The following is a 16,538-nucleotide window of genomic DNA, read 5'->3' on the forward strand; positions in this document are numbered from 1 at the left end:
ACAAGCAACGTTGTTGGTTTAAAATTGTACAAACTGGTAGTTATTTTTTTCGCCAACTTCCAGTGGTCGGATTGACTTAAAATACAGGTATAAAATTCAATATGGCGTTTACATGGCAATTTAGGTACCGTGAGGTCGGGGTAGGTACTTTGACCCATTGTAGGGTTACTTTGGTCAACATGAAAACCATATAAAAACGTAAAATAAAAACATAAAAATGTGATTAATCAATTAACACCAACCACATGGCAAAGAGTCATATCCTCAAAGCAATAATCAAACCAGGACAGAGTTAAACCCAAGGGTCAAAGGTACCCTTCAGGGCCAAAGTACCACGACCTTACGGTACAGTCTTTAATTAAAAAAAAAAACTATTTCATCTGATCTCAACCAAGATTATTTCGTTATTTTACAATACAAGGTAATTTTTTTATCAATGCACAAATTTTGTTATTGTTCAGTTACGTTCATATGTTTTTATTTTATTTAACACATACATATATTTTATAATTAATTGTAAAGTCCTGGTCAAAATATTGGAACATATTCTTTTGTATTAACGATTTCTTCTAGTGTAAAAAAATGTGGTGTACAGGTGCCAATACAAAGCATCAAAAACTAGAAAGGAGCGAAATCTGTTGTACTTGAAAAGAAAAACCCATTTTACTCCCTCATTATAGTATAAGAAAAATTCAAAGTTTTTTTTGTATATAACACTATGCCGAAGTTACTCGACCGAAGTTATGACGACGTGATAACGCGTGCAATGCTGTTTCAATGACTAGTAAAACTTGCTGTTCTCACTTGATTGATGTTGACAAATTTAGATCTTTATTGAAGATTACAGATGGTCAATTCATATTTCCAAGACTATGCCACACCCGGGACCTTGTTAGCGAACGAGTTATAATTATCTCGACGTGTCAGCTACATTGCAGTGGCCGTGGTCACGACTACACTTGCCGAAACTCCGTCACTATTTGAAATTCGGTTGACGCCCAACCGAAATTCGGTTATACGCCGAAACGTGACATAATTTCGGCAATTGTGATTCTAGTAATTGACATAGTATTGCAGGCGTAAACACGCCGAAATTCGGTCGTATAATTTCGGCAAAGTGTGCTTAGAGCTAAACTTGACTTTCGTTGGCAAATTGAAAAAAATATATGAGTGTTTTTATTGTACGTGTACGTACGTGTATGTTTTTACATCAAGTGTTAGAGCATTTGATAATAAGGCTAGAGGTGACCGACCGAAAAACGGTAAATCGAAAACCGTTGAATCGTAAACCGGTTTATTTATGCAGACTTACGCTTATGTTTTTTTTATTGTTATTTAGAAACAAACAGTCTTACACAATAATTTTATGAAGCATCCGATTTTAATTAAGAGGGCACCGGCTTCTAGCGCTCATCAATGAGTATATAGGGGAAGGAGGACAAGGGGGGGGAGCGCTATAGGTTAGTACGCGCGAGTTTTTAGTATTATCTTCGTATTACTTAAAACATTTATATATGTAGAATTACAATACAATACAATACAGATATTCTTTATTGCACACCATAAAGCAGTACAAAAAAACTTATAATATAAACACTTAGATTCAGGGTAGACAATGGGCGGTCTTATCGCTTAAAAGCGATCTCTTCCAGTCAACCATAGAAAGAATTATGATATGAGTATTGGTTATTGACATGCGGGTTTTATTAATTGCCATTATAGCACCTGAAACGCCGGTGTTGCCATGCGTGGCGCGCTTGAGGCAGCGCTACTATGCTATTAAATTCAAAAATCGAATTTTGTGTCGTTCGGTCCCTTTGACACTATTTAATACGAGAGCGAGACGGTACGTTACGAACTTCGATTTTCGAACTTCGGAGTAGGCCCTCTGAGATATGGACGCGGGAAAAAACTACACCTCGCGTGTTAATGACCAATATTCATAGTTGTACATAAATTTTAATAATGTAACGTGTAAAAGCGATAGAAACATCTGCTTTTTTTAACAGAAACTTGTGATCTGCCGCGCGATATTTACGCCGTACTACAGGTTTGTTTTTTAGTGACGGCTTTGTATTTTTTTTTATTTCGAACGAACTACAAGTAATCGTGTTTGTATTGTACACATGTGTTAGTTCTTTACCTCAAAAGCATAAATTCCTCGTAGCGATTCTGAAATAACAAAATTTTAATATAATCTTGTACTTGCCGCAATTTTTCGCGTAGCTTTTTACATTAGTATAATTCATTTGTAGCATCTCATTTTTCGTGTAGTATTTTACTTTAGACGCATTTCGCCGCGATCGATGTTTGCTTGGGACTAATTAATTTGACGCGTTAATTGATGTTTGCCGTGGTGGCCTAGTGGTTTGACCTATCGCCTCTCAAGCAGAGGGTCGTGGGTTCAAACCCCGGCTCGCACCTCTGAGTTTTTCCAAATTCATGTGCGGAGTTACATTTGAAATTTACCACGAGCTTTGCGGTGAAGGAAAACATCGTGAGGAAACCTGCACAAACCTGCGAAGCAATTCAATGGTGTGTGTGAAGTTCCCAATCCGCACTGGGCCCGCGTGGGAACTATGGCCCAAGACCTCTCATTCTGCAGTGGGACGTATATAGGCTGGGATGATGATGAATTGATGTTTGCACTAGAATACCTACACTAATACACGATCGAGGTGAAATGCGATTCGGTGAATCGCTACAAAGAATTTATCCTTTTGAAGTAAAGAACTAACAAATGGTTTGTACAGTATATTATTTACAGAGTAAATCCTCAAATGAATTACATATGAGTTTTAAAAGTAAAGCTTGGCTAGTAACGATGCAGCAAGGGATTCGATGGATTAAATAAATAATGCTCTAGAAGCTCGGCGCCCTCTTAAGAAGCGGTATTCATTGTACCATTTTTCTGTTCCGTATACCACAAATTAGTATTAAAAATATGTAATATAATAAAGTGAATGTGAAAACTTTTTTATTGTAGACATAATTTTTATCCTAGTTCAATATTGTAAATAGTAAATTAATTAATTAAAAACAAATGTATTTTTAAAATATAATATATTACGGTGTATTTATTTGTATATTGTTTTTGCACAATTTTAGTTTTGCCGCGATTCTGTATATTTTACTTAAATAAATATGCATATGTGTGATTTTTATAGAGATAAGTGTTTATTTGTGAGTAGCGTAACTCGTGTTTTATTTAACTTAATGGATATACACTGTGTGTTTCTTGACTTCCGTTAACTAGTAGACAGCACAGTTCATCGATAGAAACTGCATGTTCCTTACATCAAAACGGCGCACAAAATTAGTTCCCAGCGCGGATTTGTGAACCTCTCACTATAGTCTGTTGACGTCCGTGACAGGGGTTGTGTCAAAGTAATATTGATGATTGACGCGCCGCGCGTTTTGTTCCAAACAGCCAGTCTAGTGCCGTAAGGTACATAGATGCCAATTCTGGTAACTTTCTGGCCATATCGAATATTTTTTCCAAAAGATTTTTTCTCATACAGACATGCTTGCTTATGCTTAGCAGTCATTGTTGAAGGGTCAAATTATAAATTCACATTGGCATGACATAAGTGACAAAAAACTTACCTACTTTTTTAAAACTTTAGCTAAATAAACACTTCAGTTACAGACTTTAATAAAACGTCAATATTTAAGAACCTTGACACTGTTTTACTACGTATAAATTAATTATCTGAATATTTGATTATCTTTTAAACAGTAAACGTTAAGTCACTAGTGTCGTGGAGAATTCAACTTCATTTGTGATGTTGAATGTTCCCTCAAAGTTAACGGAAATCAAAAATAACACTGTGTATTAGTTAAATTAATAGTGAATGAGCTTGTGGGGGGAATTCTAGGCAGATGTGTGGCCTGGACACCGAAGTCCGAAGGAAGAGCGTCGGTACATGCGTCTGAGTTGAGGAACTTCGATAGCGCGATGTAAGGTGTAGCAGTTTGTCTGTAGACGACTAGATGGCGCTAAAGGTCGCTACAAGTTGGAACACTTGAAAGAAATATCAAAAGTAGTGTGCATAATTTTAGTAAGACGAAATAAATACAGAAGGACCTAGTGTCGTATAAAAATCTTACTAGAAGGCGTTTTAAAAAAAAAGTGTACACTGAACGTGAAAAAGTGTAAGTACCTGTACCTTTTTTTTTTTTTAAAATATGGTTGTTCCTACTCAGAAGCAAGAGCACATTCGATTCCGATAGTTTAAAAAATATCAAACAAAATGTCAGTTTTGCGACGTTTTTTTCATACACTCAGTATGGGCGTGACAAAACTGACTCAAAATTTTGTATGAAAAAATGGTGACACGTTTTTAAACGATCGGAATCGATTGCGCTCTTGATTCTGAGTAGGAAAAACCATATTTTTTCCAAAATTAAAAAAAAACGGTACCTGTGCCAATCAACTATTTTACAGACACTGGGCGTCTCCTGCGTTACCAAAAAATCGTACTTCCAACAAGATATTTCACGGTTTAATAGGTTAAACTTACGTAGGATGGCATGTATTCATGTACACCATCTATTAAATTACAGAAAAAAACATGTTTACTTACTAAAATCTGCAATAGTTCGAAAAATGTCGCGGACAGATTAGTGTGGCTAAAAAAGTTGATTAACCCATCTACGAGTAGGTACACTATTTTTGAAAACGCCCTAATTCGTCTGTTACCTTATTAGAAAATATTGAACCAGTATGTTTTCTGATTAAACAATAAATTATAGGTGAACAACTTAAGTTAATGATCTGAGGCCGTATGGCGTAACGATTCCGACGCTCGCGATCGCAAGCAATTGACAGTTTCGCAGTGGTTTTGCAAACAAAAACTGTCATTTGATTGCGATAGCTAGCGACAGAAACGAGGCAATGCGACCTCTGGTCATTTACTTAAGCTTTGCGCTTCGTCTTTATAGTTTATTGTAACTGGCGGACTAAATACATTTTATTTTACTAAGCTACTCAATTATGCATACTATTTTTATAGTATTTTTGTTCACGAATTTATAAAACCTCAATCATATAAATTGACATAAATGCAAATGAGGGCTATCGCGTATGAATTCGCCGCTAGAGGCGCTAGTGTAGCGTGAGGTCTCCGAAATGTCAAATCTCATTTGGGTGAGCTACGCGGGTTTATTTATAATTAGAATAATTTTGTGAATATTTTGCAATATCTGAAATTAATTATGGCAAATATGCGTTCCGGGGCAATGAATGTCTGTGTTTTGAGACAGTTTTGTCTTTCGGAAACCTTTGTCCTCCCTTTTTTCCGAACAAAACGGGACTACGCAACACTGTGGTTGCTCGATATTTATATGGTACTGTTTTAAGGTGTATTAAATATGATATTAATCTAAACTTTGTTTTCACGCCCGTAATAACAGACTTTGAAAGCCATACTTAAAAACCTCACGCAACAGTGCGCCATCTAGTGAGACAAAAAACGATAGCCCTCATTGTACGAAGTTGTATTATTGTATAACTCGAAAATATATATTTGTATATGTTTTTGTTCTAGTTTAAATGTTGTATCAGCATAGGTCGACGTTGTGGCAGTTTTAAATATCAAACTATAGTTTACAAATATTTTTACAGAACTATTTATATTCCATTCAAAATGAATGAGCACAAAATATACAAAATATGAAAGAGAACTAGAGGGCTGATTTTTTTAAAATATCACGAGTCGGTGGAAAAAGTAGCCAAGCGCGGGTCGAGCTCGCGCACTGAGGGTTCCGTACAGTTAGAGACAAAATACTATACGGGACGTCCCAAGACCACGCGAGACATCATTAGTTATTAATTTTTATCCCCCAACGCAAAAAGAGGGGTGTTATAAGTTTGACCGCTGTGTGTCTGTGGCGCCGTAGCTCTTAAACGGGCTTAATGCGATTCAAATCGGTCCACCCGAATGCGAAACCCTCATTGAGAGAGCACTTTATACGAACTTTTCCGATAAAATACGATAGATAAACTACAACTGTAGAAGTTTTCGGTTCACAATCTTTACGGGGATGTTAGAAATGTCGGATTTATTTTATGATATCTTTATATACCTACTAGTTACAATCCTGTACATATAGTTAAGATATGTTTAATGAAAGAACACCAAAACTACTATAGTATTAGAATTATATAACATAATTATTGTACTTTGAATGTACTTTATTGTAATACATTTTATTGTGTCATGTATTATTGTTTTTTTATTGCCGTAATTTCCCAGTTAGGGTGTTACCAGACCAATCGATCGACGGCATCGACCGACGTCGATCGAAGTCGATCGACTGGTCTGGTAGGAACAATCGATCGACGGATACCGGTTGACGTAGATCGATTTATAAATCGATCGATTATCGATCAATCGATTGGTCTGGTAGAAACAATCGATCGACGTCGACCAATCGGTTCTACCATCGATCGATTGGTCTGGTAGAAACAATCGATCGACGTCGACCAATCGGTTCCACCATCGATCGATGCCGTCGATCGATGATCGATCGATTGGTCTGGTAACACTCTTACTTTTACCCATGACAGCACCAATTGTGTGTATGTAACTCCTTTACATAGGTTTGTGCACGTTTCCTCGCGATGTGTTCCTTCGCCGTAAAGCTCGTGGTTTTCAAATGTAATTTCAATTTCGCACATTAATTTTGAAAAACTCAGAGGTGCGGGCCGGGGTTTGAACCCACGATCCTCTGCTTGAGAGGCCATAGGTCAAACCGCCAGGCCACCACGGCTACATACATACATACATGGTTTATATAACAATAAGTACCTGGGCGACCGAGCTTTGCTCGGGCTTAAACTCGTTTTTCCCAGAGTTAAGACCAAGCTAGATCGATTTGTCATCCCCGAAACCCCCCACATAACAAATGATTCGTTTCCGAGATCCCCGAAATATATATATATATACAAGAATTGCTCGTTTGAAGGTATTTTTTAGATAATAGAAAATTTTATTCACCATCACAAAATATAAATTACAATATACAGACATTTAACATTAACTGTGGCAAAAGTTCAATATCTCATAAACCGCTGAACCGATTTTGATGAAACATGTCTAAGAACCATCGCTAGAAAACCTGCTTTCAAATAAAAAAAGGTCAGTCTCCAACCGAACTAAAAAAACTAACGTCCACTTAGAACTACGGCCATAACGACAGCATAAGGCAGTTGTCTCACCGCCAGCGAGGAAACGATTGGCTATCGACTATTTTCTCGCTCAAGAAACGAACAAAAGATATAAGATCCTGTGTGAGTAAAAGAGACATATATTAATAGTTGATCGCTGGCTGTTCACACTGTCGGCGAGAACTCGCTCTTAAATCTTTTGTCGCAGCGACAAGAGCTATAAAACTCGCTGAGCTAGAGGTACTCGCTCAGCGATGTCAGCTTGGCGGCCGCCCCGCACGAGCGAGTCGAGTGGAGCGAGTAATCGCCCGTCGCACGCGAACACTCGCTTACAGCCAGCGACAAAACTACACTCGCTTCTCGCTCATCGTCGGCGGTGGGACAAGTGCCTTACACACAACAAAATATCCGCATATATATATGCAGTACCTACGCAATACAGATGCTACGGGTACATTGCTACACATCCTGCTCTGCATAGTAAATCACAGTGTTTACTTGATTCTGCTCTGCGTAAGTTTACCAGTTTTGATAATCGATTATTTTATTGACATTCTGGCAAACCAGTTGGACCGCTCGTTCAGCCTATCATACACCTTAGTCGTTGCCCGATAGTATACTTAAGTCCAGCGGGAACTGCGCCCCGAGCATAATAATCCATACTATTTGCGACAAAACTGTGACATCTGGTAATATCACAACTTTGGAGATAGCACAGCAAGGCTACTACGAAACTCGAAACTCGAAGTTCGTATCGTACCGTCCCTCTCGCTCTCGTATTAAATAGTATAAGTGTCAGAGGGACCGCACGACAGGAACTTCGAGTTTCGAGTTTCGTAGTAGCCCTGTTTTGTCGCTAAGAAGCGATATATTATATAATATTATAAAGCGAAAATGTGTGTGTTTGTATTAATGTCTTTCACGTCGAAACGGAGCGACGGGTCGACGTGATTTTTCTCATAGAGATAGTTTATGGGCCAGAGAGTGACATAGGCTACTTTATATCCCGGAAAAATATACAGCACCCGAGGGAACAGCGCGCGATAACCGAATTCCACGCGGGCGAAGCCGCGGGCAAAACTAGTAAAAAATAAATGTCATGGGACACTTGACACCAATTGACCGTGGTCCCAAACTAAGCAAAGCTTGTACTATGGACACTAGGCAACGGATAAACATACTTAAATTAAACTACGAGAAAACTGAAGAGTTGCTATTATCATAATATAGTTGACACAATTACGCATGTACTTACACACACACTCACACACACACATATCCCAAAACACACACACACGCGCGCGCGATAAATGTTTATATTTGATACTTTTGTTGTTAAATTATTTTGTTTTTTATGTACTTATTCCATAATAGATAAAAAGGTCTGACTGGGGAGGAGCGGGATCTCCTGGCACAGGTTTCTTTGTTAACTTAATAGGAGATCTCACATGTTAGTGCCTACATAAGATGTCTTAATTAACAACAATAAATATTTTTTCATTTTCACTTAAATATAAATATATACTTAAATACATATTAAACATCCAAGACCCGAGAACAAACAGTCTTATTTTTCATACAAATATCTGCCCCGGCCGGGAATCGAACCCGGGACCTCAAGCTTCGTAGTCAGGTTCTCTAACCACTTAGCCATCCGGCCATCAATTACCGTCAATTAGGTATACAATAAAATAATAGGTACTGAATAGATATTAACAACATCTGTTGTTGTTGCTAACATCTGGTAGCACGGTGAACGATTGTGTTGCTCTGAAGATGAGCTCTGGTTGAGTTCGAAACGCGTCAGTGTGGTGTGGTGGTGGTGATAGATGGGTTTGTGTGATTTGTGTGTGTTCTTCAGTGTGGAGCTGGAGGAACTGCATAAACACGCATACCTTGCATAAAATTAGCTATCATAAGGTCGCGGGTGAGCAAAGAATTTCTACAAGGTATAAAAAATATACCTAAACTTGGAATATACCGTACAAAATACGAAATCCTTAGAAAAATATTACTTAATTTTTTCGTAATGGCTACGGAACCCTATTTCGGGCGTGTTCGACACGCTCTTGGCCGGTTTTTTCCTCCTAAAGACAATGACGTCGTAGCTTCTGCGTATTTCTATTTCGGTCCTATTCTCACGGACGATTAATTTCCTAAAAGTTATTAAAAAGCCTATTTGTTGGAAATAGATGAGTCAATATCCTACTAATACATATTATAAAATACGACAATTTGTGTGTGTTTGTTTATTACCCTTTAATGCTAAAACGGTTGGTCGGTTTCGGGTAATATTTGGTAAGTATATGTATATGTCGTAGGGTGTTTCACTTTTGTGGGAGAAAAAAAACATAGGGATATTTTTTCTGTCTTCGCTCGGTTTCCAGTTTTACCTTAACTAAATAGTATATTTGATAAATTTCAAGTGGATTGGACCATATTTAGAGGTTGCACAGAATAAACAGTAGAACAGTTTAGTTATGAAGAAAAATTGCAAAAAAGAATGTGGGTGTGATGACTGCGAGCAACCACAGCAATGCATGTTGAAAATTATTTTCTATTGTAGTACATGTCCCTGGAATTTGGTATTGGACGCCGTAGTATCGAAAGGAAATACCTAAATATATAAAGCGAGGCAAGTCCTCCTCTTGAACAAAGACTTTAGCTTATTTAGTCATCACCTCTCCGATTCCTTTCGGAGGAACAGGAACGCCAAGTTAATGTTCAAAATGATTGCCAGTAAGAGTACATAGCTAGAGTCCCAATGTAAGAGCAAACTCCCAATTGGAATCTAAGACTGGACATCTGGAAAAATACACAGGCTACTTTTTATCCCGATATTCCCACGGGACAGGGATAAATCTTGAAATTTCAACCGTTCAGTAATTAAGGTCTTGAAATTTTGGACAGTTGTTCTTAACACAATCTCAATGAATACCACGATATATATTATTATGGGAATTCTCAGGGGAATTTTGTAAGATCCGGAAATTTCAATTGTAACTACCAGATATTAATATATGTACATCCTACAGACGTATAGGCCCAACTTGAATCGTCACGAACTCCGATCAACGATTAGCACGTCACGAATTATAACATTGTTTACCTTTGCGGGGTAGCGACCTCGGTGATCGTCATCAAGTTAAAAATCAGGTTTAAAAAACCCACTACGCATGTCCGTTTAGGGTACCGTACCTCAAACAAAAGAAATAGAAAACCGTCTGTTTAAAAAAAAGCTAAAACGGATAGTAGGAAATTACTTTCGTGCTTTTTGCTTTCATGTTTCGTTAATTTTTTTTGGAATCGGTTTTAATTTTTTATACGAGTAGGGAGGTATGTACGTAGTTTACTTTATATGCATCACCTAGACGTTGCTGCCGATTACGCGATAAATTCCGCAGTTTTGTGCAGAAAATATATTATATTATTATTTCTGAATGTACTTAATTAGTTAATTAGTAATTGGGAAGAATAACAAGCTGTTTTGGACATTCCACACCATATAAGTTTTAAAAACGTGTGAAATTATTTGATTTTCCTTAATAAAATTGACTATAATGTATGTCGGCGGCCGGCCGTAAAATCCGCCATCTCATTAATCCGCCAACTAAACTATAATCCGCCATTTCATGAATTGGCTAAGGGACATCCGCCATATCGTTCAAAACTCAACGTTTTATGATTTGCCTAGTGAAGTGACGTTTAGGCAAATCATGAAAATCCTAGGCATATCATGAAACACTGCCATATCGGTTCTGGTACTTTATTCATATTCATATTCATTTATTCACTTCGCCGGCTACTGCCGCGGCACGCTCGCTTCGCTCGCTCGGTTCGCACGTTGTGGTCAGCTTCGCTCGTCGTACCTATCTAAATTTTTCATTTTTTCGGCATATCACGATGTGCCCGGTATAGAGCTAGGATTATCGACGAATGCGTTGCTCTAATCGATCTGCCGCATTGTATCTTGGGCCAACTTTTAGGCATAATATCATGAAATGGCGCCTTTTTATGATTATGCCTAGGAATTTCGTGATCTGGCGGATTTTACGATCGGACGCCGACATATTTATATTTGTGTCATAGGTCAAGTCACTTCTTTGGCTGCTTCATCAGCGGCAGCGCCCGACACAGCGAACTTCATTTTCCGGAAAAACGGAAAACGGTAATTTTTTTTCATAAATGTTTCAAGGTGTCCTACGACCATAGAAAACAGTTTACAGCAATAAAAAACCGGCCAAGAGCGTGTCGGACACGCCCAAAATAGAGTTCCGTAGCCATTACGAAAAAATTAAGTAATATTTTTCGAAGGTTTTCTTATTTTATACGGAATCTTCCGAGTTTAAGTATATTTTATACTTTAGTTAGGCTGCTATTTAAGAGTAACACTACTAATAAATCTCAAGCAAACTTAGCCGTTATAGTTTTCCTTGAAAGTTTGATATACTTACTGCCATCCTGAATGTTTTCAAATTTTTCCACCCACCGGTTTAGATTTTAAAGTTGAATATTTCGCAAAAAATCAATGAATCGAAAAATCGTCCTAGCAAACCCCTAATGGTTTTAAAAGACATCCAACGATACCCCACACTATAGGGTTGGATGAGAAAAAAAAACACCCCCACTTTACGTCTATGGAAGGTACCCTAAAACAAACTTTTTTTTTTTAGTTTTTTACTGAACCATTTTGTCGGCGTAGTTTACATATATATAGGTATCCGTGCAAAATTACAGCTTTTTAGCATTGATAGTCCCTGAGAAAAGCCGCGGACGGACGTACAGACAGACAGACAGACAGACATGGCGAAACTATAAGGGTTCAGTTTTTGCCATTTTGGCTCCGGAACCCTAAAAAGTGATTTGATTAGTTTTCTGCTTCTGCCAAATAAAATAATACCTAAAAAAAATTGCAATTCACCTGTACGGATAATTATTATCTAGTTTGGATGACAATTCAAGTACATGGTCAACAAAAAATACAGCAACCGAAACTAGCATGTATTGTAAATGCAATTATTAACAAAAGCTTATTTTTGCATTAAAAACCATAAAAATAATTAATAATTATAATGAGTCTTTAACCATAAAGCACTTATTACTGGAGATGGCTCGAATGACGTTGCAGCGGCTCGACGTTTTAAAATCGAAACGGTTATTCTATAAGTACCTAGATCGCGAAGGGCTCATTTTACCCGACTACCTGAAGGAAGGTTATGTTTTTGAGCGTATACTCGTAATGTATATGTAAGTATGTCTATATGTCTAATGACGTATAAGAATATATAACGTATAATGTAAGTATGTCTATTGTCTAATGACGTATAAAATATAACGTATAATGGGGGCCTTGTCGTCCCGGCTGATAGAGACCTCAGGAGACCCCAGAGCTGGCGCTTACCTCTCCCAGCGAATTTCTCTGACTGTACAGAGAGGTAATGCCGCCAGTGTGTTGGGGTCTATGCCGCAGGAGGGCCTCTTAGATGGTGTTTTCTTTTTATAGTTAGGTATATTAATGTAGTTTTTATTAATTTTGTTTCCTATCATATTATTGCATCTTGTGTTGTGAGTAAGTAAATTGTTTTTTCCACGTATAATGTAAGTATGTGTATATGTCTAATGGCGTATAATAATATAACGTATAATGTAAGTATGTCTAATGACGTATAATATATTAAGTACGTATAATGTAAGTATGCCTATTTCTTTCAGGTGAATTGAAACTCCGAGAGTTTACGAAATTCCCATGGTAATTCCCAAAAATGTAATCGTGGATTTCGATAGCATTTGCAAATACGACAGCCGAGCAAAAGTTTATGTTTCTGTAGCGACACAGTGATATAGCTACCCATATAGCGATATCTTTATAGGTTAGCTCTACCGACGGGCTCGCCAGTAGTCTCTCGCCCATAGGACTGTGTACTCGTCCTTTAATAATAGTTAGTTAGTTCTTGGTTTGTAATCAGTGACTACATATCCCCAAATTGATATATCACAAAGAACACAAAATTTCTAATTTCATTACTTAATTGAAGATTATTTTGAAGATTTCATGATTTTTAATAACCCCCGATGCAAAATGAGGAGTGTTATAGGTTTGACCGCTATGTGTGTCTGTCTGTGTGTCTGTGGCACCGTAGCTCTTAAACGGGCGGACTGATTTGAATGCGGTTCTTTTTTAATTCTAATTGGCATTGGCTATTTTGGTGTAATATACCTAAGGATGATGGTACGTGGTGTTCAATGAGATGATAAATGTAGTTGTGCGTAAAGAGAACCTCTTTATTAAATCAAACTTAGGTTATATACTTAGGTCTTAATCTTACTTGGAGACAGAAAATCATTTAAATAATAAATAATTATTCGGGACTAGACACACACATACACACTCACTCACACCCATATACACTCACTTACATATAGATACATATTCACGCGCGCGTGCGCGCTCGCATACACATTCGCACATAAACTTGTTTACTTTTTTGCATGCACCTTCAGTATTGTTTAAGTTTTTTCTCTAGTTAATAATATAATTTGTGGTAAGCATACGTAATTGTTAGCGTATTTATGTTGTTACTGTTCTAATAAGTTACTCGCACCCGCAGACGTCTAAGATACAGGCTCAGCCTAGTTTGGTTGGAGTCTGAAGGATGTTTCTCTTGTATTGGCTAAAAAGTATTTTGTTTTTGTATTTGTATACATCATGATTGTGTCGCAGATACAAGCAATATGCGTTTATGTAGCAGTAAACTATTGTGTTACCGCTAAACACTGAAAGTGGCCAATTGCCATACTACATTGGCAATAAATTAAAACATTATTCGCGGCGTCTCTAATTAGATGAACTCCCGTCATGAGTGCTCTAAGTCCAGCGCAAGCGCAACTTAGGTGTAATGAACATCGTCCTTGACATTCGTCAAAACTGAGAGTGTTTGCTGCCACTGGCACTGTCATGGGCTGACGTAAAAAACCGGTAAGCACGAGTCAAACTGCGCACCGAGAAATAAGAAACATTTAAAACCGTGTACAAATTATGTTAACAATAAATAAATGCATGAGAAGTTTCAACAGTTTGCCCATTTCGGACGTACAATCTATTAAGTACCTAAATATAATTATAATTTATTAATTTTACATTAATTCTAATATTTTTTTAAAAAGTATTCATTTAGATCATAAAAGCACTCGCACACTTAAAATTGTTTCAATTTTTTTTTAAATTGCGCGCCATCTACTGATTTTAAATATTCAGGTAAGTGATTATAAACTTTTATTCCATTTACATAAGTGCTCTTTTTGAGTGTATAGCTAGAGGGTCGGACAGTCGTACTTATATTGAGATCGTATATTTGTCTTCCGACAGAGTTCCGGTTAATTAAACATTATTGACACCAATCGACCTAGTCCCAAACTAAGCAAAGCTTGTACTATAGATATTAGGCAACGGATAAATAAACATACTTATATAGATTGTAGATAAAATTACGTACGCGACTGTACATAATTTGGCATTAAAACACTCCTGTCTTAATGTCTCTCATTATGTATCAGTCACATAAATAACTATTATAGTGCCCAAATAAAGAGTAGGTGAGACAATTTTTTTTAATACCCATACTGACATAGCCATCGTATGGCTACATATAAAACAACAAACATAGGTACTCACAAACTTTGCGATGTACACTATCTACTTACAGAATAAATATTTTGATTACGTATTTTTACTAATGTCCGACCGATGTTTCGGTTTCGATTTCGGCCAGTTTCGGCCAAAGATTAGGTTTCGGCCAAACAAACCGCCGAACCTTTTGGCCGCGCCGTAACATATATATCGTACCTTTTAGGGTAGTTTAATTTAAGACCCAGTGTCATATGACAATGTTAAAATTTCAATTCAATAAAAGTGAAACATGGGATTCAATTTGTAGCATTCGAAGATGGCGGATGGACCCCTCCGGCGTCTTACGTCAAAGTCGTAAAATGTCCAGGTGTCCAGGTTGTAACCTTACAAGTGAACAGTGATCCCAAAATTCTATATTGCTCTCGTGTCTGACATTTTTTAATGCGCAAGTTGTCTCCGCGTGGTTTCTGGAATTTTACTATCAAGCTGCAAAAACTACAATCACCGTACAACGTGCCTCTCAAAGAGAGTTTACCTTGACACTGGCGAAATTGTCCTATTAATTAGGACAGAAAAGCCATATTTTAAAAGAGAAGAAGAAAAGTGAAACATGGAACCTTGTAATATTAGGCCAGCGAGATGTTTCAATCATTCATATATATGGAAAGAACGACCCACTGAAATTTTATTCAACGTTTAAATCTATTTATTATAAAACAAAATAAAGGTAACTAAAACTACATACAAACTAAAATTATAAATAAAGTTACGTTTAAATCACGTTTATCAAAGTTTCGGTTTCCGCCGAAACTATAATCCGAACCGAACCTTCGGCCTCGGTTTCGGCAAAGAAACATGTTCCGGTCGGACACTACTAACTTGCGATAAATATCGCAAGTTAGTTCTTCTATCGCAAACGTAATATCCAAACAAACCTTGCACCGCTGTTTGCCTGTGACCGTCGGCCATACATTTAACTCTACACTGTACCTACTGTGTAAAATACCTATTCATTTAAAGTATTAAAGTTAACATGCCAGTAGGTACTTACATGAATTACATGATATCCTGTCACTGCAATTTTCTTACATTCTAAATAGTTTATGGATTTTTTTTCGATACATTATTTGAACTGAGTATTTAAATAAGTTTTTGTTAATAATATCATTTTTAATACAAGCTTTTTTTGCTGACTGTTGCATTGTCATGCAAACTGCAAATTTCAAGTCGATGCCACTACCCGTTCCGTTCCGTCATGCGGAAAACGTCCTCTCTGGACCACCAGGATGTCACTACCAGGTTTCGTGTTGTCACCAGATTTAAATTAAGTAGTATTTATGCCTTATTTCAAGTCAATCCAACCACCGGAAGTGCTTTAAATGTAACTCGTAGATTTACGTACGTACAGTCGAATTGAATCAGACCAAGTGTGGAACCTTTGTGCTACTAATGTCATGTTGACATCTCATACTTTTGTCAAGGAAATCATAGTGAAATTGATTATTAAAAGGTTCCAGCCTCGGTCATGATTCAACTTGTTCGACTGTAGGTACGTATGACGACCAGATGGCCTAGTGGTTAGAGAACCTGACTACGAAGCTTGAGGTCCCGGGTTCGATTCCCGTGTCGGGGCAGATATTTGTATGAAAAATACGAATGTTTGTTCTCGGGTCTTGGGTGTTTACTATGTATTTAAGTATGTATCTATCTATATAATTATATTTATCCGTTGCTTAGTAC

Source organism: Choristoneura fumiferana, chromosome 28, assembly GCF_025370935.1.
Source record: "Choristoneura fumiferana chromosome 28, NRCan_CFum_1, whole genome shotgun sequence".
Lineage (NCBI taxonomy): Eukaryota > Metazoa > Arthropoda > Insecta > Lepidoptera > Tortricidae > Choristoneura > Choristoneura fumiferana.